The sequence below is a fragment of the Rana temporaria genome, chromosome 2, assembly GCF_905171775.1.
Source record: "Rana temporaria chromosome 2, aRanTem1.1, whole genome shotgun sequence".
NCBI lineage: Eukaryota > Metazoa > Chordata > Amphibia > Anura > Ranidae > Rana > Rana temporaria.
This window is the reverse complement of record NC_053490.1, coordinates 91,015,261-91,042,510: the sequence shown is the minus strand read 5'-3', so window position 1 is coordinate 91,042,510 and position 27,250 is coordinate 91,015,261.

Genomic DNA, 27,250 nt, shown 5'->3' with positions numbered 1-27,250 from the left:
AATCAGTGTGGGCAGAAACCGAGCAGTAGAGATGCTGGCGCTAGTGTCACTGAGAGGATTTCCCGAGTGTCGGCACTACACATCAGCTGCAGTGTACTTGCTGCAAACATATAGGGGCATCAAAGATTGTACTGGTGAGCCGTGACTGACATGTTTCGCGTGCCAGGACGCTTTATCAAAGTCACGGACAGGCTCCACCATCTAGTTATTAAAGGGGAAGGGATAATCCCATTGGACAATAGCACGAGGAGGGGGAGGATTCATAGTCTTAACCCTACCATCACCACCACTTTAATAAAAACATCTAAAAACATATAATCTAGTATATATAATATATATAACATGATATATATGTATATAATAATCTCTCTCATGGAAGAACATATGTACATACATAGAAGATAGTCTGACACACCTTCAATACAACAATAATAATAGTAATAATAAAGGAAAAATAAATGAAGAAAATGAAAAAGAAAATGAAAAAGAGAAAGAATGATAATAATGATGATGGTGAAAATAAAACTAAAATAATAATGATAAAACACTATACATACATACATTCACTCCATATATACCGCCTATACCACAAAAATAAAATAAAATAAAATAAAATAAGAAAAATAAGAATTAAATAAAAAAAGAAAAGAAAATAAAAATAAAATAAAAATAAAAATATATGAAAATAAAAATAAAAATAAATATAAATATAAAAATAAAATAAAATAAAAATAAAAATAAAAATAAAAATAAATAAAAATAAAAATAAATAAAAATAAAAATAAAAATAAATATAAATAAAAATAGAAATAAAAATAAAAATAAAAAGAAAAAGAAAAAATGATGTGTGTACCCAGTGCACTAGGTTAATTAGTGATGCTGAGAATATCCAACTCCTCGTTAAGGCCACCGGGCGACAAAGTGCCCAGCCGAAAGATCCAGAAAGTTTCCCTCTTACATAGGAGGGAAAATCTTTCGTTCTCAGTCAAAGAACCCAACGGGATGGACTCAATGGCAAAAACCTCCAAACACTTAAAATCTTTATTGTGGACATGCAAAAAATGTCTAGGGACACTATGCTTATCACAGCCCTTTTTGATCAGGCGTCTGTGTTCTCCGATACGTATGCGTAGGGTACGGATCGTCCGTCCTACGTATAATAAATTGCATGGACAGCGTAGTATGTAAACGATATATTCCGTAGAGCAAGTAAGGAATTGGCTGATCGGGAACACACAATCTTTGGTTTTAATAGTATCAGGACCACCTTTTGGAATGGACTGACAAGTAAGGCAACCCCTTTTACCGCATCTAAAAATGCCGGTTTTATTGTTAAAGTAAGCCCGAATATCTAATGGGCGGGTGGGGTTGATCTTGGATACTTTACTGGGTGCAATGATGTTCCGGATGGTCCGGGACCTTCTAAAGGTAATCTCAGGTTTAGATGGAAGAATGGGAGACAAATATTGGTCAAGATGAAGAATATTGAAGTGTTTATTGATAATATTTATTAGATTTTTATGTTTAGTGTTAAATGTCGAAATGAACCTTACATTATTCTCAACTTTATCCTTACTAACCTTATTAATTTTATTGATGGTGATACTAGCATTAAAAGCATCTTCTAATAATTCTGGAGGGTACCCCTTCTCTCTAAATTTTGTCTTCATAATAAGGCCCTGGGTCATGTAGTCCTCAGTTTTAGAACAGTTTCTGCGCAACCTATTGAATTGGCCATATGGGATATTGGATTTCCAAGACGAGTGGTGACAACTGTTAAAGTGTAAATATGAATTACCACTAGTAGGTTTAATATGATTGCTAGTGGTAATTACTTTCTGATCATGTGACAAAACCAGGTCCAAAAAAATTAAATTGTCCTCGTCATAGACATGTGTAAACGTTAAGCCTAGCGCATTGTCATTACAATGGCTTACAAATGAGGAGAACAAGTCAGCACCACCACTCCAAATAAGGACTACATCGTCTATATAACGACCATAAAAAACGATGTGTTCCAAAAATGGATTATTGTTCCAAATCTGCAAGGTTTCCCAATAACCCATAGTCAGATTAGCATACACCGGTGCAAAATTTGCCCCCATTGCGGTCCCCTTCCTTTGTAAAAAGAACTGATCACAAAAATAAAAATAGTTGTGGGTAAGACAGAATTCTATACCTCTACTTATAAACTCAGACTGGAAAGAGTTGATGTCGTTGTTCTTACTTAGGAAGTATTGTACTGCCGCTAATCCAATATTATGGGGTATCGACGTGTATAGAGAGGCCACGTCAAGTGATGCCCACGCATAGCTCTCTTCCCAAGAGTAATTCTCTAGGGTCTTAATGATCTCACTAGAATCTTTAATATATGAGGGTAATTCGCAAACAATGGGCTGTAAGGCATGGTCTATATAAGTAGATAAACCACTGGTAAGGCTATTGGTACTAGCAACGATCGGGCGACCCGGTGGATTCACCAAAGATTTGTGGACCTTCGGGAGATGGTAGAAGTGTGGGGTACTGGAAATTTTGGGCAACAAAAATGCCTTCTCTCTCTTATTGATGACGCCCTTGCTAAAAGCCGCATCAACAAGAGTGACTAGTTCTGCTTGGTAGTCGGAAAAAGGATCTGCAATTAATTTTTGGTAGGTGTCACCATCTGATAGCAAGCGATATGCTTCTCTCAGGTACTCAGTCCTGTCCTGCACGACAAGGCTGCCCCCCTTGTCAGCTTGTTTGACTACAATATTTTTGTTGGCCTTAAAAAATTTCAGTGCCTGGCGTTCGTCGTGAATTAGATTGGGGGTCCCTGACTTAGAGGGGTTGTCACATAATTTAGAAAAATCCTTGTACACCGCTTGGTAAAAAGTCTCGATGTAGGGCCCTTTGGATTGAGTAGGGTTGAAAACGGACTGAGGCCTAAAATTTGTGTGGACTATGTCAGGGTCTAGGTAAGGACAGAAAGTTTGACTCTCAACGTTACCCTCAATCCACAACTCCTCTAGGATTTGTAATAATCCATCTGGGTCGTGTTCCTTGACTAGATCCTCACTTTTACCCGTTGTGGCACTATCAGAATCCACAACCGTATCGGTGTTGGTAGTGTCACGTTTGGCAAAAAATCTTTTGAGGGTGAGGAGTCGGACAAATTTGTTGAGATCTTTAAAAAGTCCAAATTTATTGGGTCCAGTAGAAGGGTAAAAACTTAACCCTTTACGTAGAAGGATAAGTTCAACCGGACATAACGTATGACTAGAAAGATTAAAAATTTTGATAGTACTCTCTTTTAATTCAAATCTATCTTTTCTTTTTTGTTTTTGTTTTGTGTATTATCAATAAACACTTCAATATTCTTCATCTTGACCAATATTTGTCTCCCATTCTTCCATCTAAACCTGAGATTACCTTTAGAAGGTCCCGGACCATCCGGAACATCATTGCACCCAGTAAAGTATCCAAGATCAACCCCACCCGCCCATTAGATATTCGGGCTTACTTTAACAATAAAACCGGCATTTTTAGATGCGGTAAAAGGGGTTGCCTTACTTGTCAGTCCATTCCAAAAGGTGGTCCTGATACTATTAAAACCAAAGATTGTGTGTTCCCGATCAGCCAATTCCTTACTTGCTCTACGGAATATATCGTTTACATACTACGCTGTCCATGCAATTTATTATACGTAGGACGGACGATCCGTACCCTACGCATACGTATCGGAGAACACAGACGCCTGATCAAAAAGGGCTGTGATAAGCATAGTGTCCCTAGACATTTTTTGCATGTCCACAATAAAGATTTTAAGTGTTTGGAGGTTTTTGCCATTGAGTCCATCCCGTTGGGTTCTTTGACTGAGAACGAAAGATTTTCCCTCCTATGTAAGAGGGAAACTTTCTGGATCTTTCGGCTGGGCACTTTGTCGCCCGGTGGCCTTAACGAGGAGTTGGATATTCTCAGCATCACTAATTAACCTAGTGCACTGGGTACACACATCATTTTTTATTTTTATTTTTATTTTTATTTTTATTTATATTTATTTTTATTTTTATTTTATTTTTATTTTTATTTTCATGTATTTTTATTTTTATTTTATTTTCTTTTTTTATTTAATTCTTATTTTTCTTATTTTATTTTATTTTATTTTTGTGGTATAGGCGGTATATATGGAGTGAATGTATGTATGTATAGTGTTTTATCATTATTATTTTAGTTTTATTTTCACCATCATCATTATTATCATTCTTTCTCTTTTTCATTTTCTTTTTCATTTTCTTCATTTATTTTTCCTTTATTATTACTATTATTATTGTTGTTTTGAAGGTGTGTCAGACTATCTTCTATGTATGTACATATGTTCTTCCATGAGAGAGATTATTATATACATATATATCATGTTATATATATTATATATACTAGATTATATGTTTTTAGATGTTTTTATTAAAGTGGTGGTGATGGTAGGGTTAAGACTATGAATCCTCCTCCTCCTCGTGCTATTGTCCAATGGGATTATTCCTTCCCCTTTAATAACTAGATGGTGGAGCCTGTCCGTGACTTTGATAAAGCGTCCTGGCACGCGAAACATGTCAGTCACGGCTCACCAGTACAATCTTTGATGCCCCTATATGTTTGCAGCAAGTACACTGCAGCTGATGTGTAGTGCCGACACTCGGGAAATCCTCTCAGTGACACTAGCGCCAGCATCTCTACTGCTCGGTTTCTGCCCACACTGATTGGTGCCTTGAGTCACCTGACGCTGGATCGAAGGTGTCCGGACACCTCCTTATTTCTGTGTGACTCCATCAGGCTACCGTCCCCCTCTCCTCGCTCCCGTGTGAAGCGGCTGCGTCACTGAACCGGCTAGGTGGCTCCCCTCCAGGACTTCCCCTGCCGCTGGAGATCTCTGTTTGCGAGGAAGGTATCTTTTCCATCAGCCCCTGAGCTAGTGGTCTTTAAACGGCAGTATCCTCTCTGCATGGAAATAACTTCTACATCTGCTCCCAGTGTGGCTGTTATCATCCCACCAACGGATTCCATCTCCCTGCATTGAGACGTAGAAGCGGCTGCTTTTGTTGAGGTATTGTATTACCTCCGCATACAAGTGTATGCACACTACTTGGATTCACTCCAAACATCTCTCCCGAAGTGTATGTGTTTTCACTCTACCATCTCCACGTGAACTGCTGCTTATGTTATGCGGACTATTTTTATCAGTATTTTTAAAAAAAAATTTAATGTTCTATTTCCCTGTGTGCTATTAGTGGCTATTTCAATTTTTTAAATTTTTCATGCTTATATGTTTTTCCACACATTACAGACTATAAAGTGACATTCACTTAACACTTGTGCGCTGTATGTTTTTGTTCTTTTTCCCACAGAAAGCTGCTTGCTATCGGGTTACCCGAGCCGAGCCACAGCTACCTGATTCCATTCAGACACGGAGCTGCGGCACGGCCCACCCCCTTTTCATTTCTCATTGGCTGACTGACTTTGACAGCAGTGGGAGCCAATGGCGCCACGCTGCTGTCTCACCCAATTAGCAGGGGACTCTTGGAAGGCTGACACATTCCAAGGTCGCTGGAGCTAGAGGGAGCTCGGGTAAGTATTAGGGAGGCTGAGGGGCTGCTGCACACAGAAGGATTTGTATCTTAATGCATTAAGATAAAAAATGTTCTGCCTTTACAATCACTTTAATTGATTGCAGCTTACTAGTGATGTACTTAAAGGAATTGTAGTCTTATGTTTTTTCTCCTTAATGCATTCTATGCATTAACTACTTGTCGACCCGCGCACGACTATATACATCGGCAGCATTACACGGACAGGCAGAAGGACGTATATATATGTCCCCTTTAAGAGCGCGGCATTGTGGACATGTGCGCTCCGTGAGCCCAACCTTGGGTCCCGCGGACTAGATCGCCACAGGGATACCCGCAATCATCTCACGGTAAGGAAGAACGATGATGCTGATGTAAACAAACATCTCCCCACTCTGCCTAGTGACAATGACAGTAATCAAAATTGTGTCGAGATCCTACGGGGTAAACAACCGCACCAGCCAGGAAGACACTGGCTGCAAAAAGCGCTATAAGTCACTCATTCATTCATTCATTCAGTAAGAATCACTCACTAGGGTACTCTTAACCCCTACAGCGCCACCTAGTGGTTAACCACATTCACTGCCAGTGTCATTTTCACAGTAATCAGTGCATTTTTATAGCTCAAATGGCAGAGCAATCACTTGTAAACAAACCAGCGTCATGTCTGTTTCCTCTCTCCCCTCTCTGTACCGATCTCTGTAAAAATGACAATGGTCCCAAAAAAGTGTCAAAAGTGTCCGATGTGTCCACCATAATGTCGCAGTCACGAATAAAAATCGCTGATCGCCGTCATTACTAGTACAAAAAAAATTATTAATAAAAATGCCATAAAACTATCCCCTATAATGTTGACGCTATAACTTTTGCGCAAACCGATTAATAAACGCTTATTGCGATCTATTTTTACCAAAAATATGTAGAAGAATATGTATCGGCCTAAACTGAGGACATTTTTTTTATATATATTTTTTGGGAATATTTATTATAGCAAAAAGTAAAAAATATTGCATTTTTTTTTCAAAATCGTCGCTCTATTTTTGTTTATAGCGCAAAAAATAAAAACCACAGAGGTGATCAAATACCACCAAAAGAAAGCTCTATTTGTGGGAAAAAAAGGACGTCAATTTTGTTTGGGAGCCACGTCATACAACCGCGCAATTGTCAGTTAAATCGACGCAGTGCCGAATCGCAAAAAGTGGCCCGGCCATTTGGCTGCATAATGGTCTGGGGCTTAAAGCGGTGGTTCTGCGGGATATCGTTTTTTTTTTTTCTGGTCTAATCCCCAGCTCTTACCTTTAAGCCTGCACTAACAGGGTGTCCCACTCCTTAAGCCGTGCTATGCGCTGTTTTTCTTTATATTATATTTTTGATCCCGAGACGATGGACATTTCCATCTTACCTGTGGGCATACTGAAGCCGACAGGGTCTTCTTCCGGGAGAGGGCGAATGCTGGCCTCCCAGCATTCACCACTCGATCCCGCGCATTGTGCAGTGTTGACGGCGAGCGTCGCCGTCAACACTGCATGGTTGCCATAACAACGGCCGGCGTAAGAAGTTCACGCCCCGTTGTGCCGAGATGTCGCGCGATACAGCGCGTCGACAGAGGAGTGCCACAATTTGAGTGACAGGACGGGGGAGAATGGACTTACACGCCCATTCCCCGCGGGGGATTTTGATTGACAGGTCGTAAATACGACCTGGAAACGGGTAAGTAGGACTCAAAAAAAAAAAAAATCGTTTAGTCTTTGTATTTGCAGCGCATTTGCATAGAGAGGATGTTATTAAACAGGGTGAACCACCGCTTTAAGTGGTTAAAGTGAAAAATCTTGTGTGCTGCAGCTGCCTCCCAGAGCCCTCCTTTTTCTTACCTAAACACTGTACAAATCAGCTATGAGCACACGAGCCCAGCAGTTCCAGCTGCTGTCTCGGGTCCTCATTGGATATATTTATAGCAGCAGGAGCCATTGGCTCCCGCTGTTGTCAATCAAATCTAGTAACATGGCAGCCGGGGGCGGGGCTGAGTCCTGCTGTCTGTGCCAATGTACGCAGCAGCAGGACTCGGGAGCATTCCTGCACTGGTGCACCCATGGACAGCGGCTTTCCACGGGGGGGGGGCACCCAATAAAGAGGAGGGACCAGGAGCTAGGGTTACCACCTTATTCCATTGAGATCAAACACATATGAATTTCACAGGTTCTGAGGCTAATTTAATGCAGATAAGGCACAAGTGGGTTCACATACCACCTTAATCAGCCACAGAACCTGTGTACTTAAAGCGGAGGTTCACCCTAAAACATTTTTCTAACATTACATTGTGCTCACTTGCAACATTGACAGTATGCGTTTTTTTGGGTTTTTTTTGCTGTACATACCGTTGTATAGCTATTTCCCCCCCCCCCCCAGCTTCTGGGTAGTGGCTCCCGCGGGACTGGGCGTTCCTATGCAGCAGGTAAGTGATTGACGTGATGACAAAAACTACCCCCCGTCGCATAAGGAGCCTCACGAGTTGCCAAAAGAAGCCGAACGTCAGTGCGGAGGCGCCGTATAGAGCCGACTTGCAGTTCGGCTTTTTTCGGCAACTCGTAAAGCTCCTTATGCGACGGGGGGTAGTTTTTGTCATCACGTCAATCACTTACCTGCTGCATAGGAACGCCCAGTCCCGCGGGAGCCACTACCCAGAAGCTGGGGGGGGGGGGGACAGCTATACGACGGTATGTACAGCAAAAAAAAAAACACATACTGTCAATGTTGCAAGTGAGCACAATGTAATGTTAGAAAAATGTTTTAGGGTGAACCTCCGCTTTAATATGTGCTTGGTTTTAAAGGGATGAGGTGGCAACCCTATCAGGAGCGCAGGCGGGGGACCCCAAAAAATGAGGATCAGGGTCGCTCTGTGCAAAACCCTTGCACAGAACAGGTAACTATACCATGTTTATTATTTAAAAAAGAAAAAAAACAGACCTTTACAATCACTTTAACCACTTAACGACCACGCCATAGCCGAATGACAGCTACAGCTCGGCTCAAAAACTGTGAGAGGGCGTACATTGACGTCCTGCCAGAACCGCCCTCCCACGCACCCCCTGGGGCACGCACACAGACACAGATCAAAATAAATGGCCGCTAACAGCGGGCATATACCACGTGATTGCTCCGTCAAATGACGGAGCAATCACTTGGAAACAAACTGTTCCTCTCTCCCCTCTCTGTACCGATCGGTACAGTGTGAGCAGAGAGGGGAGAGATCGGTTGCAGCAGTGCTGTCGGCTCCTCCTCTTTGGATGTAAACAGAGTGGAGGTGGAGGCGGCTTCGGCCTGCTGAGGGACACAGAGAGATCAGAGAGGAGAAGGGCAGCAGGCGCTGTAAGCGGTGCCGCTACCCACAGGTGTCACTCCGTGGGCAGGTGTCACCACCCCCCCCCCCCCCCCAGTGACACCACTGAGCATACCAAGACATTTTGGACAATTTCATGCACCCAACTTTGTGGGGACAGTTTGTGGATGGACCTTTCCTGTTCCAATATAACTGTGCACCAGTGAACAAAGCAAGGTCCATTGTTATTGTGTTTGGATATACTTTGGAAAAAACATATTTTCTCAGGTTAATTACATACATGCCAAAAGGGTGCAAGGCAAACACTTACCGGTGGTTATTACCTATCACTAAGCATAAATATGTCATTCTGTGAACCACCAGTGGGTAGTAGTTCAAGAACTTTAAGAGAAATAAATATATACTGTACCTATCAAAGAGAGTATATAACAACAGACAGTTAAAGAATACATGTGAGACTTTTGCTTGTTGCATAGTAATTGAGGAGTATTTAATGGGTACAAAGACTGTGGTATATGTGCGCATTGCATGCTGCGAGAACAATCAGACTCAAATTAACCATACCCTCATAGGCTATGTCCAATTTTTATTTCTGTGAAGTGACACCTATTTCTTCTCTGCACTTTAATGTCCTTGTTTCCTCAAAAGTTGGATGGTATGTTGGAAAGTATTTAGGAAGGCAAGGCTGCCAATAGGAGGTTATAAGCAGCCCTTTCATATGAGACTCCATCAAATTAGCAGGGGCCCCGGGTTCTGCAAGTGTCTTTGGACAGCACAAAGTCCTTCTTCCGCAGGTCTCCCCTCTCTACAATGCTCTTCTTTTTCTGACTACAACTCCCAGAATCCCCCACAGTAGTCTAGTAAGGGTACAGAGAAAGTAGTGGGTGATGCAGGGGGTACAGACATGGGCGACCGCTCCATAGGGCAAGGGGGGGGGCAATTGACCCCCCCAGGAAAATTAAGAAGGTGTTGAAGAGTCTCACGGCCACGGGCTGTCTAAGCAGTCTCGGGTCGGATGTTACACAGGCACAGCGAGCAGAGTGAAGCAGGAGGGAACCTGCTGCCTGTGCCGCGCTGATGGCTGATCTGAGGTCTGTGCTGAAGGGGGGGTTTGTGCTGAATGGGGGGTCCATCTGTGCTGAAGGGGGGGTCTGTACTGAAGGGGGGTATGTGCTGAATGGGGGGGTTCATCTGTGCTGAAGTGGGGTCTGTACTGAAGGGGGTATGTGCTGAAGGGGGGTCCATCTTTGCTGAAGGGGGGGTCTGTACTGAAGGTGGGTATGTGCTGAAGGGGAGGTCTATCTGTGCTGGAGGGGGGGGGGTCTGTCCTTAAAGGGGGTCCATCTGTGCTGAAGGGGAGTCTGTACTGAAGGGGGTATGTGCTGAAGGGGGGTCCAACTGTGCTGAAGGGGGGTCTGTGCTTAAAGGGGGTCCATCTGTGCTGAAGGGGGGTCTGTACTGAAGGGGGTATGTGCTGAAGTGTGAGCCCATCTGTACTGAAGGGGGTCTGTACTGAAGGTGGGTATGTGCAGAAGGGGGGGGGTCCATCTGTGCTTAAGGGGGGTCTGTGCTTAATGGGGGTCCATCTATGCTGAAGGGGGGTCTGTGCTGAATGGAGGGGTCTGTGTGGAATGGGGAGATCTGTGATGAAGGTGGGGTCCATCTTTGCTGAATGGAGGGCTCTGTGCTGAAGGGGGGTCTGTACATTCTCTAGGCTATATTTATATGGGCATGGAGTGAGGCTGAATAATGTCAAGAGCTATTTCACACTGCCAGCTGGCCGCGTTATCGGTAAAGCTCCGCTAAAAAGCGGCGCTTTACCATCATTTTAGCTGCGTTATTCGGACCGCTAGCGGGGTGCTTTTAACCCCCGCTAGCGTTTAAAGAAAGGGTTAAATGTGAATGTGAATCACCACTCCCGAAGCGCCCATGGGTACATAGTGAGGTGTAATGGGTATACAATGTGAGGTGTAACTAGGAATGAAGGGTTGGAGAGTGGGGTGTAATAAGGGGTGCAGAATGCAGATTAAGATGTATTGAGCAATGTAGGTGTTGCTGGGTAATGGGGAATGCAGAATGATAGGTAATGGGGCATGCAGAAGTTGCAGATTTCTGAGTAATGGGGCATGTAAGGAGTGCAGAGTGAGGTGTAATGGGGTTGCAGGGGGTGCAATGAGCAATACAGAGGGTGCAGTGTTAGGTGTAATGGGGAAGCAGGGGTGAAGAATAAGGGACGCAGGGGAGTATGTTGGGGTATTGGAGATCCATGGGATACAGAGCTGTGGGGTAGTGGGGGATGCAGGGAGTGCAGAGTGTTGCGGTAGTGTGGAATGGAGGATACATAGTGTGGGGAATACAGGGGGTACAGAGTGTGCAAGATGAAAAGTGTACAGAGTGTAGAGTAATGGGTATGGATGCCAATAGGGAAGTAGTGGGACCTGTCAGCTAGGCTGTATGGTGCCCTGTAATTTCTAATGATTACTGTTTTGGGAGGTATGGCATTATTTTGATAGTAAATTAATCAGACATAGGCAGAGTTCTGTAGTCTAGCAGAACTCAGGCAGGGCTGACAATACCGCTTGAGATTTTTTTACGGGATTAAATATTGATTTATTTTTACCTGGCATACATTTTAACTAGCTAAATCTGTAGGCCAGTAATGGCAAACCTTGGCATTCCAGATTTTTTGGGACTAAATTTCCCATGATGTACAGAGAAAGGGAGCGAGATTGACACAATATCGCGGTCACCTACTGTAGTTCCAAAACATCTGGGGTGCGAAGGTTCTACATCACTTTTCAAGGTCCTAAGCCTTAGGCCCCGTACACACGAGAGGATCGATCCGCTGGAATTGATCCGCGGACCGGTTTCAGCGGATAGATCCCCTGGTGTGTACGATCCAGCGGATATTTTTCCGCAGATTTTTTTCCCCGGGGATGGATTTCCAGCGGATCAAAATTTCTTAACATGCTAAGAAATCAGTCCGCTGGAATCCAGTCTAACGGATTGATCCGCTGGTCTGTACAGACTCACCGGATCAATCCGTCCGAATCCATCCCTCGCATGCGTCGTAATGATTCGACGCATGCGTGGAAGTCCTTATATCACAGCCTCGCGCACGTCGCCGCGTCATCATCGCGGCGACGCCGCGACACGTCACCGCGTAGGGAATTTCTGCCGGGATTTTGATCTCATGGTTAGTACAACCATGAGATCAAAATCCGCCAGAGGATTTATCCGCGGAAACGGTCCTCTTGTGTGTACTAGGCCTTAGAGGTGAGAGGTTCCCTGAAGACTGAAGCTTCATATCTGACCTCATGCTTATAACACACTCTAGCCTCAGTTTATGAAGTTAAAACACCAGGATAAGGATCCTTATGAAAAAAAGTAATTTGCAGCCCAATGATATTCTACACGGCCTCCTGAGTATACATAGCAGTATCACATTCATTCATTTCATTCATTTGGAAAAAACATATTTTCTCAGGTTAATTACATACATGCCAAAAGGGTGCAAGGCAAACACTTACCGGTGGTTATTACCTATCACTAAGCATAAATATGTCATTCTGTGAACCACCAGTGGGTAGTAGTTCAAGAACTTTAAGAGAAATAAATATATACTGTACCTATCAAAGAGAGTATATAACAACAGACAGTTAAAGAATACATGTGAGACTTTTGCTTGTTGCATAGTAATTGAGGAGTATTTAATGGGTACAAAGACTGTGGTATATGTGCGCATTGCATGCTGCGAGAACAATCAGACTCAAATTAACCATACCCTCATAGGCTATGTCCAATTTTTATTTCTGTGAAGTGACACCTATTTCTTCTCTGCACTTTAATGTCCTTGTTTCCTCAAAAGTTGGATGGTATGTTGGAAAGTATTTAGGAAGGCAAGGCTGCCAATAGGAGGTTATAAGCAGCCCTTTCATATGAGACTCCATCAAATTAGCAGGGGCCCCGGGTTCTGCAAGTGTCTTTGGACAGCACAAAGTCCTTCTTCCGCAGGTCTCCCCTCTCTACAATGCTCTTCTTTTTCTGACTACAACTCCCAGAATCCCCCACAGTAGTCTAGTAAGGGTACAGAGAAAGTAGTGGGTGATGCAGGGGGTACAGACATAGGCGTCCGCTCCATAGGGCAAGGGGGGGGGGCAATTGACCCCCCCAGGAAAATTAAGAAGGTGTTGAAGAGTCTCACGGCCACGGGCTGTCTAAGCAGTCTCGGGTCGGATGTTACACAGGCACAGCGAGCAGAGTGAAGCAGGAGGGAACCTGCTGCCTGTGCCGCGCTGATGGCTGATCTGAGGTCTGTGCTGAAGGGGGGGTTTGTGCTGAATGGGGGGTCCATCTGTGCTGAAGGGGGGTCTGTACTGAAGGGGGGTATGTGCTGAATGGGGGGGTTCATCTGTGCTGAAGTGGGGTCTGTACTGAAGGGGGTATGTGCTGAAGGGGGGTCCATCTTTGCTGAAGGGGGGGTCTGTACTGAAGGTGGGTATGTGCTGAAGGGGAGGTCTATCTGTGCTGGAGGGGGGGGGGGTCTGTCCTTAAAGGGGGTCCATCTGTGCTGAAGGGGAGTCTGTACTGAAGGGGGTATGTGCTGAAGGGGGGTCCAACTGTGCTGAAGGGGGGTCTGTGCTTAAAGGGGGTCCATCTGTGCTGAAGGGGGGTCTGTACTGAAGGGGGTATGTGCTGAAGTGTGAGCCCATCTGTACTGAAGGGGGTCTGTACTGAAGGTGGGTATGTGCAGAAGGGGGGGGGGGTCCATCTGTGCTTAAGGGGGGTCTGTGCTTAATGGGGGTCCATCTATGCTGAAGGGGGGTCTGTGCTGAATGGAGGGGTCTGTGTGGAATGGGGAGATCTGTGATGAAGGTGGGGTCCATCTGTGCTGAATGGAGGGCTCTGTGCTGAAGGGGGGTCTGTACATTCTCTAGGCTATATTTATATGGGCATGGAGTGAGGCTGAATAATGTCAAGAGCCATTTCACACTGCCAGCTGGCCGCTTTATCGGTAAAGCTCCGCTAAAAAGCGGAGCTTTACCATCGTTTTAGCTGTGTTATTCGGACCGCTAGCGGGGCGCTTTTAACCCCCGATAGCGTTTAAAGAAAGGGTTAAATGTGAATGTGAATCACCACTCCCGAAGCGCCCATGGGTACAGAGTGAGGTGTAATGGGTATACAATGTGAGGTGTAACTAGGAATGAAGGGTTGCAGAGTGGGGTGTAATAAGGGGTGCAGATTAAGATGTATTGAGCAATGTAGGTGTTGCTGGGTAATGGGGAATGCAGAATGATAGGTAATGGGGCATGCAGAAGTTGCAGATTTCTGAGTAATGGGGCATGTAAGGAGTGCAGAGTGAGGTGTAATGGGGTTGCAGGGGGTGCAATGAGCAATACAGAGGGTGCAGTGTTAGGTGTAATGGGGAAGCAGGGGTGAAGAATAAGGGACGCAGGGGAGTATGTTGGGGTATTGGAGATCCATGGGATACAGAGCTGTGGGGTAGTGGGGGATGCAGGGAGTGCAGAGTGTTGCGGTAGTGTGGAATGGAGGATACATAGTGTGGGGAATACAGGGGGTACAGAGTGTGCAAGATGAAAAGTGTACAGAGTGTAGAGTAATGGGTATGGATGCCAATAGGGAAGTAGTGGGACCTGTCAGCTAGGCTGTATGGTGCCCTGTAATTTCTAATGATTACTGTTTTGGGAGGTATGGCATTATTTTGATAGTAAATTAATCAGACATAGGCAGAGTTCTGTAGTCTAGCAGAACTCAGGCAGGGCTGACAATACCGCTTGAGATTTTTTTACGGGATTAAATATTGATTTATTTTTACCTGGCATACATTTTAACTAGCTAAATCTGTAGGCCAGTAATGGCAAACCTTGGCATTCCAGATTTTTTGGAACTAAATTTCCCATGATGTACAGAGAAAGGGAGCGAGATTGACACAATATCGCGGTCACCTACTGTAGTTCCAAAAAATCTGGGGTGCGAAGGTTCGACATCACTTTTCAAGGTCCTAAGCCTTAGGCCCCGTACACACGAGAGGATCGATCCGCTGGAATTGATCCGCGGACCGGTTTCAGCGGATAGATCCCCTGGTGTGTACGATCCAGTGGATATTTTTCCGCAGATTTTTTTTCCCCGGGGATGGATTTCCAGCGGATCAAAATTTCTTAACATGCTAAGAAATCGGTCCACTGGAATCCAGTCCAACGGATTGATCCGCTGGTCTGTACAGACTCACCGGATCAATCCGTCCGAATCCATCCCTCGCATGCGTCGTAATGATTCGACGCATGCGTGGAAGTCCTTATATCACAGCCTCGCGCACGTCGCCGCGTCATCATCGCGGCGACGGCGCGACACGTCACCGCGTAGGGAATTCTGCGGGGATTTTGATCTCATGGTTAGTACAACCATGAGATCAAAATCCGCCAGAGGATTTATCCGCGGAAACGGTCCTCTTGTGTGTACTAGGCCTTAGAGGTGAGAGGTTCCCTGAAGACTGAAGTTTCATATTTGACCTCATGCTTATAACACACTCTAGCCTCAGTTTATGAAGTTAAAACACCAGGATAAGGATCCTTATGAAAAAAAGTAATTTGCAGCCCAATGATATTCTACACGGCCTCCTGAGTATACATAGCAGTATCACATAATAGAGTCCTGTAGTTAAGACACAAAAAAAAAAACAAGTTCCTGTGATTGATGAAAAGTTGGTTTCTTTGAAGCTGAAAAACAGTGTGGGGCCAATTTATAACAAGCAGAGAATATTGATATCCACTGTATTCTGTTATACGCCACAGTATAGTTCAATACTGCGCCTGTCACCTCTTTTTATATTACAGGCTGTGGAATTGAGCTTGCGGTAACTCACAGAATTCTCTGCAGCATAACGCAGCAGAGAGAACTCCATGACTAGAGGAGAGCCAATCGCAGGACTTTGACAAGTCATGTGACCAGGTTCTCTTCTTGGATTTTAATTTTTCTTCTTATAGCTCAACTCAAATGTATTGATTCCCGAAGCAGGTGGAATGCAATGCACTTTTTTTTCTTTCTTTTTGTAGCAGCATGGTAACAACACATCAATGCTGCCTTTCTAAATGCCCCCCTGTGGGTTCTTGCCATTGATGTAGGCAGCTGACAGTCAGACACCAGTGGCCTCCAAGAATCATACTCAAGCTAAATAATTGAAGTGGTTGTAAACCCTTACATATACCCAGTGAAGTGACTATCCTCAGGTAATTCACAGAGATTAAACAAATCCTCCTACATAAGTTGGACCTGTTTATGTGCTGTTATTTCTTCTCTACATCCGTTCAATGTCTAGAATTTATAAAGCTTGTCTTAGTTTCGGAAAGCAGTGGGCAGAGAGCTGAAATTACAATTTGCAGAGCTTAGTGAGGAGAGCTCTGAGAGCTGATTGGAGGAAAGGGACACACTCACCTTCACACAACACACAGGCACAGGCTGTTAAAGAGGAAGTAAACTCTGCAAAGGTAAAGCATAATGGGCTACTAAGCATCGCATAGTAGCCCATTATGTGTCACTTACCTGAAACCGAAGTCTGCGATGTCACCGCTGTCCCCACTAGCATTGAGCGTCCATCTTCATCCCTCTTCCTTCCGGGGCCACAAACTCTGGCTCTGTGACTGTCCGTAGTTGCGTGACATCACTCCACAGCATCACCCCTTTAGAAATGGCACAATCTACCCTTCCTAAAGTGCGCATGCACCATAGACATTGGCGCGCAGAATTCTTAAATATCTCCTAAACCATGGAAGTTTAGGAGATATTTCCAGCACCTTAATATAGGCTTACCTGTAAGTAAAAGTGGTTGTACAGGGTGTACAACCACTTTAATCCCCTGCCCCTCACCACTCTCCGGTGCTTTTTCAGGCTCTACCACCCAACCAGAGAGCCCAGCATCCACACCGGTGGTTGCAGCCAATGACAATATAGGTGATTGGGGACCTCAACGTCCCAATCATCTCCATGTTCTAGGAGACCTGGAAGCGACAAGCATTTCCTCACTTCCGGTGACAGAAAATGTAAACAGAGCCATTTTTTTCTGAAAAGCATAAAATCTATTTTTTTTTTCTTTTTGATCTCATACTTTCAAGGGTATACCCCAGATGTCTCCATAAAGAGGACCTGTTATGCTTTACTGCTGTCACAAGGGATCCTTACATTTCTTGTGACAGCAATAAAAATGATAAATAAAATTAAAGGGATAGTGTAAAAATAAATAATAAAAATAAAATCATTTACCACTTAACCGCTTGCCGACCAGCCGCCGCAGTTTTACGGCGGCAGGTCAGCTTAGCTGGGTGAGATCACGTAGATCTATGTCATCTCGCCGAGCAGCCAATAGGGGCCTGCGTGCGCCGCCTGAGGCGCACACACGCGCCCCCCACTGGCCCCTGACGCCGACGCGCGTGCCCGGCGGGCGCGATCACTGCCAGGCACCCACGATCATTTCCCTATGTCAGTCCACCCCCCCTTCAGTTAGAACACACCCAGGGAACATACTTAACCCCTTCCTTGCCCCCTAGTGTTAACCCCTTCCCTGCCAGTGGCATTTTTATAGTAATCAATGCATTTTTATAGCACTGATCGCTATAAAAATGCCAATGGTCCCAAAAATGTGTCAAAAGTGTCCGAAGTGTCCGCCATAATGTCGCAGTACCGTTAAAAAATCGCTGATTGCCACCATTACTAGTAAAAAAAAATATTAATAAAAATTCCATAAAACTATCCCCTATTTTGTAAACGCTATAACTTTTGCGCAAACCAATCAATAAACGCTTATTGCGATTTTTTTTTACGAAAAATATGTAGAAGAATACGTATCGGCCTTAACTGAGGAAAAAAATGTTTTTTTATATATTTTTGGGGGATATTTATTATAGCAAAAAGTAATAAATATTATTATTTTTTTCAAAATTGTCGCTCTATTTTTGTTTATAGCGCAAAAACTAAAAACCGCAGAGGTGATCAAATACCACCAAAAGAAAGCTCTATTTGTGGGAAAAAAGGACGCCTATTTTGTTTGGGAGCCACGTCGCATGACCGCGCAATTGTCAGTTAAAGCGCCGCAGTGCCGAATCGCAAAAAGTGGCCTGCTCTTTGACCAGCAATATGGTCCGGGGCTTAAGTGATTAAGGACCGCCAGCTCACGTACATATACATCATCACTTTAAAAATTAATATCTCGGAAACGGCAGCAGCTGCTGCCACAACCGAGATATTCATCATTAATGTGGCCAGTCCTGTAAACGATAACGGTGGTTTCCGCGGCAGATTCGCCGCAAGATCACTGTTATCTCCCACGCCCTCCGCCGCTTACCGGAGCCGTCGGCAGCGACGGAGGCGATCGGGTCCTTCACGCTGCTTTGCTGGGATACGAGTGAGGGCAAGATGGCCCCCACCCGTCTCCATAGCATAGCAGGGTGGAATCGACGTCAAAACGTCACTTCCGCCTATGCTTCTTAAAGGCAAATTTTTCTGTTTTTTTTTACGTGAGTAGTGCCCGCATTTGAAAACGGTGTTCAAACCGCACAAGTGAGGTATCGCAGCAGCAATCGATAGAGCAATAGCAATAATTCTAGCCCTAGACCTCCTCTGTAACTGAAAAGATGCAACCTATAGAATTTTTTAAACGTCGCCTATGGAGATTTTTAAAGGTAAAAGTTTGACGCCATTCCATGAGCGGACGCAATTTTGAAGCGTGACATGTTGGGTATCATTTTACTCTGCGTAACATTATATTTCACAATATAATGACGATGTGCTTTTGACCACGAAACGCGTCGGGAGGACTCCACTGTCGCCCTATTTGCATGCAAGAGCTCTTATGTTTCCAGCCAAATGTAAGTTTGACAGCTGTGAATAAAAACGTATTTTACTTATTATACGGAGTTACGCTATGTGGCCACCCTTCTCTCCTTTTTATATGCACCACTAATACACTGAGTTTATTGGTTTGGGGACTCCATCTACAAGTACAGCTTCCAGCTTGCTCCTGGGGACCCATTCTACATAAAGAAATTCCAACCAGTCGGACCCACGCTTCCTGCCAAGGATCGTCTTTGACATTTGTCATATACAGCCATTGTTTGACCTTTGTTGACATATGTCATCATTGGTCAACCAGCTCCAGTAAGCCTGCACTTTTTTCGGTGGTGGGATTGTCACGCTAAAGAAGTCACGCAATTCTCATCCATTCACTCTCTCACCTGAATGACTTTTTGATGTTGATGAACTTTTGTTTATACATTTGACCATCACAGTCTTGCGTTCTGTTGAACCTTGCATCCACATCTGATACCACAGCAGGTTCATCAGATCACGTGTCACTCTGGCACACTCTTCTATTCCTCGCACCAGAGGGACCTATTTAAGACTTATGATTTGGGCATAATATTGTTATATGTGTTTCAACTTTTTTCACTGGTATTTTGATTTTCACTTAATCAATCTCAGGGCTACACATATATATGCTTTTATAAAAAAAATTGGGCTAACTCTACTGTTGTCTTATTTTTTTATTAAAAAAAGTGAATTTTTCCAAGAAAAGTGCGCTTCTAAGACCGCTGTGCAAATACAGTGTGACAAAAAGTATTGCAATGACCGCCATTTTATTCTCTAGGGTGTTAGAAAAAAATATATAATGTTTGGGGGTTCTAAGTAATTTTTTATAAAAAAAAAACTGTTTTAAACTTGTAAACACTGAGTCTGAAAAACAGGCAAGGTCCTTAAGTGGTTAAAAAAATATTAACGAATATTAATGAATACATATGTAGGTTGTGCACGCATATGGTGCTCGCACCACACATGAGTGGTATAGACTCAAATGTTATTGCAAGAACAATAATATTAGTTCTAGACCTTCTTTATAATTCTAAACCAGTAATTGTAAAAAAGTTAAAGCGTCACCTATCGAGATTTTTTTGTATTGTGTATTGTTTGTCGAAATTCCACAAGCAGGCCCCATTTTAAATCATGACATGTTAGGTATCTATTTACTTGGCGTAACATCATCTTTTATTTTTAACCAAAAAACTGGGTTATATATTGTGTTGTTTTTTTGCATCAAAATTTATTAAAGCTTATCTTTTCCAAAAAAGTTGCATTTGAAAAATCGCTGTGCAAATACTGTCTGACATAAACCACCATTTTATTCTCTGGGGCGCCTGCTAATATATATATATATATCCCCTGTTCCGAGTGAGTCTAATGAGAGTGGTTTCATAATTATCAACCAGTTGCCGCAGAATCAGGGCTCAAATGAGGAAAGTGGCGGGGTCTTTATCCCTTTAGATGGGATTGTCCTATTGGAAGCATTATGATGGAGTTAAATAAAATGATAATTTTACGTTTATGTTATTTTTCTCCTAAACCACTCAAATATTGGTTTCCTTTCGTATATTGTTTTATTTCTTGTATTTCTTGATTTATATATACATATATATGTGTGGGTGTATACAAGTATTATTATCCTTAAAAGTCATTATAGAGTTAAATCTCAGCCTGAAGGAAAACTGAAGACAGATGGCCCCTTCTACTCCTTACTCCAAACCTCTCCCTTCTACTCCTTACTCCAAACCCCATCCATCGAGTGAAGTAAGATGGCCCCCGTGAGTCTGAGTGAAAGCCACGAGGTCAAGAATAGACGTCACAAGGAGAAAAGCCATATATGGACTGACGAATCAGATGTGCTCATATGAATGATGTCATTCTGTCTATAAAGCTGTGATAATAAAAAAGGTTCCGCCTCTTTACGGCTGGACACTGAAAGAAGCAGACTGTTCCTCCCTTTCTGCATGCTTTTCAGAATTTGAATCAGAGGCAGAATGGTTATGCCCTGGAGTTGTGCTAATGGTTATCAATCCTTATCAGTATGTTGCCAAAAACGAAATTTTTGTTGCAGCGGATGCCAAAAATCTGACCTGTATCTTAGTGTAGACTTCTGGGCAAATCAGTGAGCCAATCACACAAGCAGGAAATTATGGGCCAGATCCACCTACAGCAGGCGCAACTTAATTTTTGGGATTTAAGTTACACCGCCGCAAAATTTCTACCTAAGTGCCCGATCCACAAAGCACTTACCTAGAAATTTTCAGCGGTGTAACTTAAATCCGTCCGGCGCAAGGCGTGCCCAATCTAATGGGGCGAGTCCCATTTAAATTAGGCGCGCTCCCGCTACCGACGCGATTTTCCCGACGTGCTTTGCGCAACTTAACTTAACTTAACAAAGTTAAGTTGCGCCGAGTTTTGTGAATCGTGCCGGGTAAAAAAAGTTGCGTCGGGAAAAAAAAGAGATGCGGCGGGGAATAAAAAAATAAAAAATAAATTTGACAGCGTTGCGGGAAAGAAGGGTCTGCTTTTACATGGTGTACTAACTTTACACTTTGTAAAAGCAGCCCTAATTTTGCGTTTGCAAACTAACAACTTACGGAGACTTCACAAAGGGAAACCGCTTTGTGGATCTCCGTAAGTGCTAATTTGCATACCCGACGTGGAATTTCGACGAGAAATGGCCCCAGCGGTGGCCGAGGTACTGCATCCTAAGATCCGACAGTGTAAAACTATTACACCTGCCGGATCTTAGGAATATCTATGCGTAACTGATTCTGTGAATCAGTCGCATAGATAGAAACAGGGATACGACGGCGTATCAGTAGATACGCCTGCGTATCCCTTTTGTGGATCTGGCCCTATGTTTCTGAGGGGCGTTCTGTATACATTCTGTGTACAGAACACCTCCAGGTAGCCATTTTGTATTGTACTTTATAGAAAAATTACAGAGCTCTAGATTGAAAGAGAAATTTTATTTTTAATACTCGATTGCAATTTGACTTGTGTTACAATTGTATATGCTATATTATAATTTTTTTATTTGCCTTTTTTTTCCATAAAAGTGTAGTTGACTACTTACTGACCCGGCCATAGCCCGAATGATGGCTACAGCACGGTTGGATAATTCTGGGAGGGCGTACAATAGATATGTGCACAGCAAAAATTTTCGTTTATTTCTGTTTCGTTTCTGTTCGTTTATCGTGATTCGTAACGAGTCGTAATTTCGTAAGACGTTAGTTATCGTATTCGTACTCTTTAGTATTTTCGTAACACTTTTCTTTCCGTTTCTGTTTTTTTCTGTTAATTTTTCGTTGAATCGAGATTAGTATTTTCGTTATATTTTGTATTCTGCCGCGTTCGTATTTTTAAAATGATTTTATTCGTTCCTTCGTTTTTTACGTTGGTTTAATTTTCGTTGTTTTGCTATTCGTATTTACATTATATTTTCCATCATGCCGCGTTCGTATTTTCGTAAGAAATATATCTTCGTTGCTTTATGATCATTCGTATTTTCATGTGTAATTTCCTTTGATTGTAAAAACGTACTTTTGTAGATTTTATTGCATTCGTAATTCTGTTAGAATACATTTTAGGTTTATTCGACACACTACTCGTCGTAATTTTGTAATTCGTACTTTACTGTGATTGACTTGACTGTCTTAGTTAGCACACACACCCTGTCTAGAATGAAGTCTGACGTAGAAGAAAACTAAAATATGTCAGATATTACAAATACAAATCTAGAAATTAGATGCACTGCAGTCTAACACACAAAAAGACACAAGGAGCCAGGAGGTAATGAGAAAGAAGCTCATTGGGGGAAGGAACAAACCTCTTTAGAGGAAAGGGACAGCGCTCAGTGGCTATTGGTCAATGTCCAGAAATATTTCAGTACTAACGAAAGCTAATTTACATTATTTCGTATTTTCGTTGTTTTCATTTCCGTTTTCCGAAGATTCGTAATTTATTTTTCGTTAGTTTGTCCGTGACCATCGCGTGACCGGCATATCACAGATCAGGGTAAAGGGCCAATGACAGCAGCCCTTTACCACGTGATCGCTCTGTCCAATGACAGAGCGATCAGTTGCCAACAAATCGGATCATGTCCCATTCAGCTCCTCCCATCTCCTTGCACCGATCGATACAGCATACGAGGAGAGGAGGGAGGCGGTGCAGCAGCGCTGCGGGCTGGATCTGAAGTTCCCACAGTGCTAATCTGTGCCCATCCATGGCTCATTCATCTATTCTCATACATGCTCATCCATTCCCATTCATGGCTCATCCAGGCTCATCTATCCCCTTCCATGGCTCATTTATGCTCATCGGTGGCTCATCCATCCCCATCCATGGCTCATTTATGCTTATCCATGGCTCATCCATCCCCATCCATAGCTAATCCATCACCATTCATGGCTAATTCATCTCCATCCATGGCTCCTCCATCCTCATTCATGGATCGTCACAATCCATGGCTCATTCAAGCTCATCCATGGCTCATCCATGGCTCATTTATGCTCATCCATGCCACATGAGTGCTCATCCATGCCACATCAGTGATTATCCGTCCCACATGCATGCCACGTCAGTGCTCATCAGTTCTCATCCATGCCACATCAGTGCTCATCCATGCCACACCCATGCCACATCAGTGCTCATCCATGCCACATCAGTTCTCATCCGTGGCACATCCATCCCACATCAGTGCTCATCCGAGCCGCATCAGTACTCATCCATGCTCATCCATGCCACATAAGTACACATCCACGCCACATCAGTGATCATCTGTGCCACATCCATGCCACATCATTGCTCATCCGTGCCACATCAGTACTCATCCATGCCACATCAGTGCTCAGCCATGCCACATCCATGCCACATCAGTGCTCATCAGTGCCACATCCATGCTACATCAATGCTCATCCGTGCCACATCAGTACTCATCCAAGCCACATCAGTGCTCATCTGGTCCACATCTGTGCTCATCCGTGCCATTCCACATCAGTGCTCATCCGTGCCACATACATGCCTCATCAGTGCTTATCCATGCCATGCCACATCAGTGCTCATCCATGCCACATCCATGCCACTACAGTGCCTCACAAAAGTGTAATAGGTAGTCCAATTAGATTTGATATTTATGTCCCTAGAACACCTGATGATGTTCCCTGAATGTTTGGCCTCTGTATGTGGCCAGGCTGTGTAATGCCCCGTACACACGTGCAGGATTTCTGATGGGAAAAGTTCCCGTCGGAAATCCCAAGGAGAAAGCCTGGGAAAGCCACGGCCGGTTTTCCCGACAGGAAAACTGTGATGGAGCTTTGGTTGGGAATCCTGGCCGTGTGTATGCTCTATCGCAGTTTTTCCCATAGGAAAACTACCATAAAACGCCGGTGATATATGTGAAATAAAAAGAAATGAACCATGCTCTATTTCTATATTTGAAATTAACTTGGGCTGTGAAAGGGCTTCAAATAATATAGAACTACAAATATTAGAACTGGAAGGAAAGAACTACACATTCTTTGGCAGGTAAACCAAGCCACATATATTTATTTTGACTGTGTAATTGGGTGCTTGCTTGGAGTTTAGCCGTATTGGACTGGAAGAGTAGTATCAGTTCATACTCTATAAATTCTTCTGCTGGAATATATCTTAACCCAAGGAGAATTCTAACCACACACTGAACTGTGAATGAATTATAAAGGGCTGTACAACATAGCCTGAAAAAAGTGTAAATGATTAGAAAATTACACCGTTGCAACTTTTAATAATATTGGATGCTATTTAATGTAGGTTAATATTCTTAATTCTTGTAGGAAAAAACTAAAACACCTATTTATTACTGTAAGAACCTTGTTCAGCAGTTTGCATTGCCCAGTAAGATCTCTGCTTCTATTCCTAACACAGCTAATTACTGATCACGCAGCCACCTACTGTTTTCTGACACAGTGAAAAGCTATAGCGGATGAGGGAGAAATTGATGGTGCTTGGAAATGCAGCTCTGCTTCAGCATAAGTAATAAAGTAATACAAATATAATGTTTCATGAAAAATAAGTAACAGAAAATCCATTGTAGTATTTGTACTAGATCTCATGAATCACAATGCTTATCCATGCCATCCACAGGAAAAATTCCACAGCATAAACACTTGTCAAGGTACCATTCACAATATGCTGTATTGTCAAATGCGTTTTTATGCAAATTGTTTCATGATTTGAGATGCGTTGCATTATGGAAGCCCAATCATTTTGAATCAACGCACAAATAAAATACCTGTACTCTTTTTTTATTCAATTCAGTGAACCACAAGTCACACACAGTTCACATCTGTGCATTTAGCTGCACTACATATGTGTGAATGGATGGACCTGTTTTTTTTCAATGCCGAAAAATGATCCCTTCTGCCTTCAGAACTGCCTTAATTCTTTGTGGCATAGATTCAACAAGTAAAAATACATGTAAAACAACAATTGCCGTGCTAAATAAATAAATGGTGATATGTGAAATAAAATAAATTGACAATAATCAGTCCATAGGATTTCCATATAAGTACATACGGAAATAAAGTGATATAATGTTGCAACACGTGTCCAAGGATAGTGAGCGACCATACACCCCAGTGCACCTTCCACCATATACCTTATTTTCCGGCGTATAAGACGACTTTTTGGATGCAAAAAAATACATCCAAAGTTGGGGGTCGTCTTTTACGCCAGGTACGGTCTCCGTGCAGCTGCGATCGTTCATGATTTCAAAGCCGCGCCGTCTTCTCAGCGTGTCCTGTGATAGGCGGAACACAAATCTTCCCAGCAGCGCCTCTGTTCTGTGTTCCGCCTATCACGGATGCCTTCTCATCCTCGGACGAGATGAGAAGGCATCCGTGATTGGCGGAACACAGAACAGAGGCGCTACTAGGAAAATTTGTGTTCCGCCAATCACAGGACATGCTGAGAAGACGGCGCGGCTTTGAAATCATGGACGTTTGCAGCAGACGGAGACTGTCACCGGCCTGCAAAACGTGAGTGATGGCACAGTGGGGGGGGGGAAAGTGGGGGCGAAAGTGGGGGCAAGTGATGGCACTGTGGGGGCAAGTGATGGCACTGTGTGGGCAAGTGATGGCACTGTGGGGGCAAGTAATGTGATGGCACTGTGGGGGCAAGTATAATGTGATGGCACTGTGGGGGCAAGTAATGTGATGGCACTGTGGGGGCATGTAATGTGATGGCACAGTGGGGGCATGTAATGTGATGGCACTGTGGGGGCAAGTAATGGCACAGTGGGGGCATGTAATGGCACAGTGGGGGCATGTAATGGCACAGTGGGGGCATGTAATGGCAAAGTGGGGGCATGTAATGGCACAGTGGGGGCATGTAATGGCACAGTGGGGGCATGTAATGTAATGGCACAGTGGGGGCATGTAATGGCACAGTGAAGCATGTAATGGCATAGTGAGGCTTGAAAAAAGCCTGTCTCTGTCAGCGGTTGTTTCTGTCAGCGGTTGTTCAGGCTAACCCTCAGCTTCCAGAAAGACTAGTAGGAAGGGGGTAGTCTTATACGGCGAGTATATCCCAAAACCAAAATTTTTCCTGGAAAATTAGGGGGTCGTCTTATACGCCGAGTCGTCTTATACGCCGGAAAATACGGTAGATAAAAGATGTGCTCTTAGCAGATAGCTAGACTTATGTAACAGACCAGTACTTGACCAGTGAAATTTCAGCATTTACAGGGCTGTTACAAAATGCATAAATACAAAATATTCTGCTGTCCAATAGATTCTTTTCACCAGACGCTCAGGCTCCATGCACACTGGGATAAAAAACGTTGCTTCTACAGGAGTTTTGTGTTCTGCCTGTAGAAGCAACTCAATGTTACCCTTTGTGTCCATACACATTAGGACGTTAACAGGCATATTTTTGAGAACAACATTTAGAGGCAGGAAAAAAAAACCTTCTCATTTGCGTTTCTGATTGGAGCTCACTGGCAGAAAAAACGTAAAACTTTCCTAAACTTATCTAAACTTTGTACAAAAAATGCTCTATATGGACGTTTTTTACTCCAAAAAGAACAGACGTGTAGCGCTACCCCTGAAGGAGCCGCTGGTTGACTTGGGATCGGCCTATTAAGTTACCCTGTCTAGGGGTGCAATTGTAGAGACAAACAGTGAGCGAAGGTCCAGACAGTGAATAAAGGTTTTTTCCAATGCTTTATTTTCCAGGCCAACACGGCCAACATCAACATCAATTGGGAAGGACAAAGTTGATGAATAGAGAGAGAGGAAGAACCTTGAAGTATCAGGCCTGGATATTAAATAGAGCATTCAGTACTGCTCTGCATAGTACAAATTTGTAACTCGTCGCCACTCCGAGTGGGTAAAATGCCCCCGGACAGACCCTTTTTTACAGGCCTGGCAGCCGAGATGTCACTTAGGATTTCTGGGAGGAACAGGCC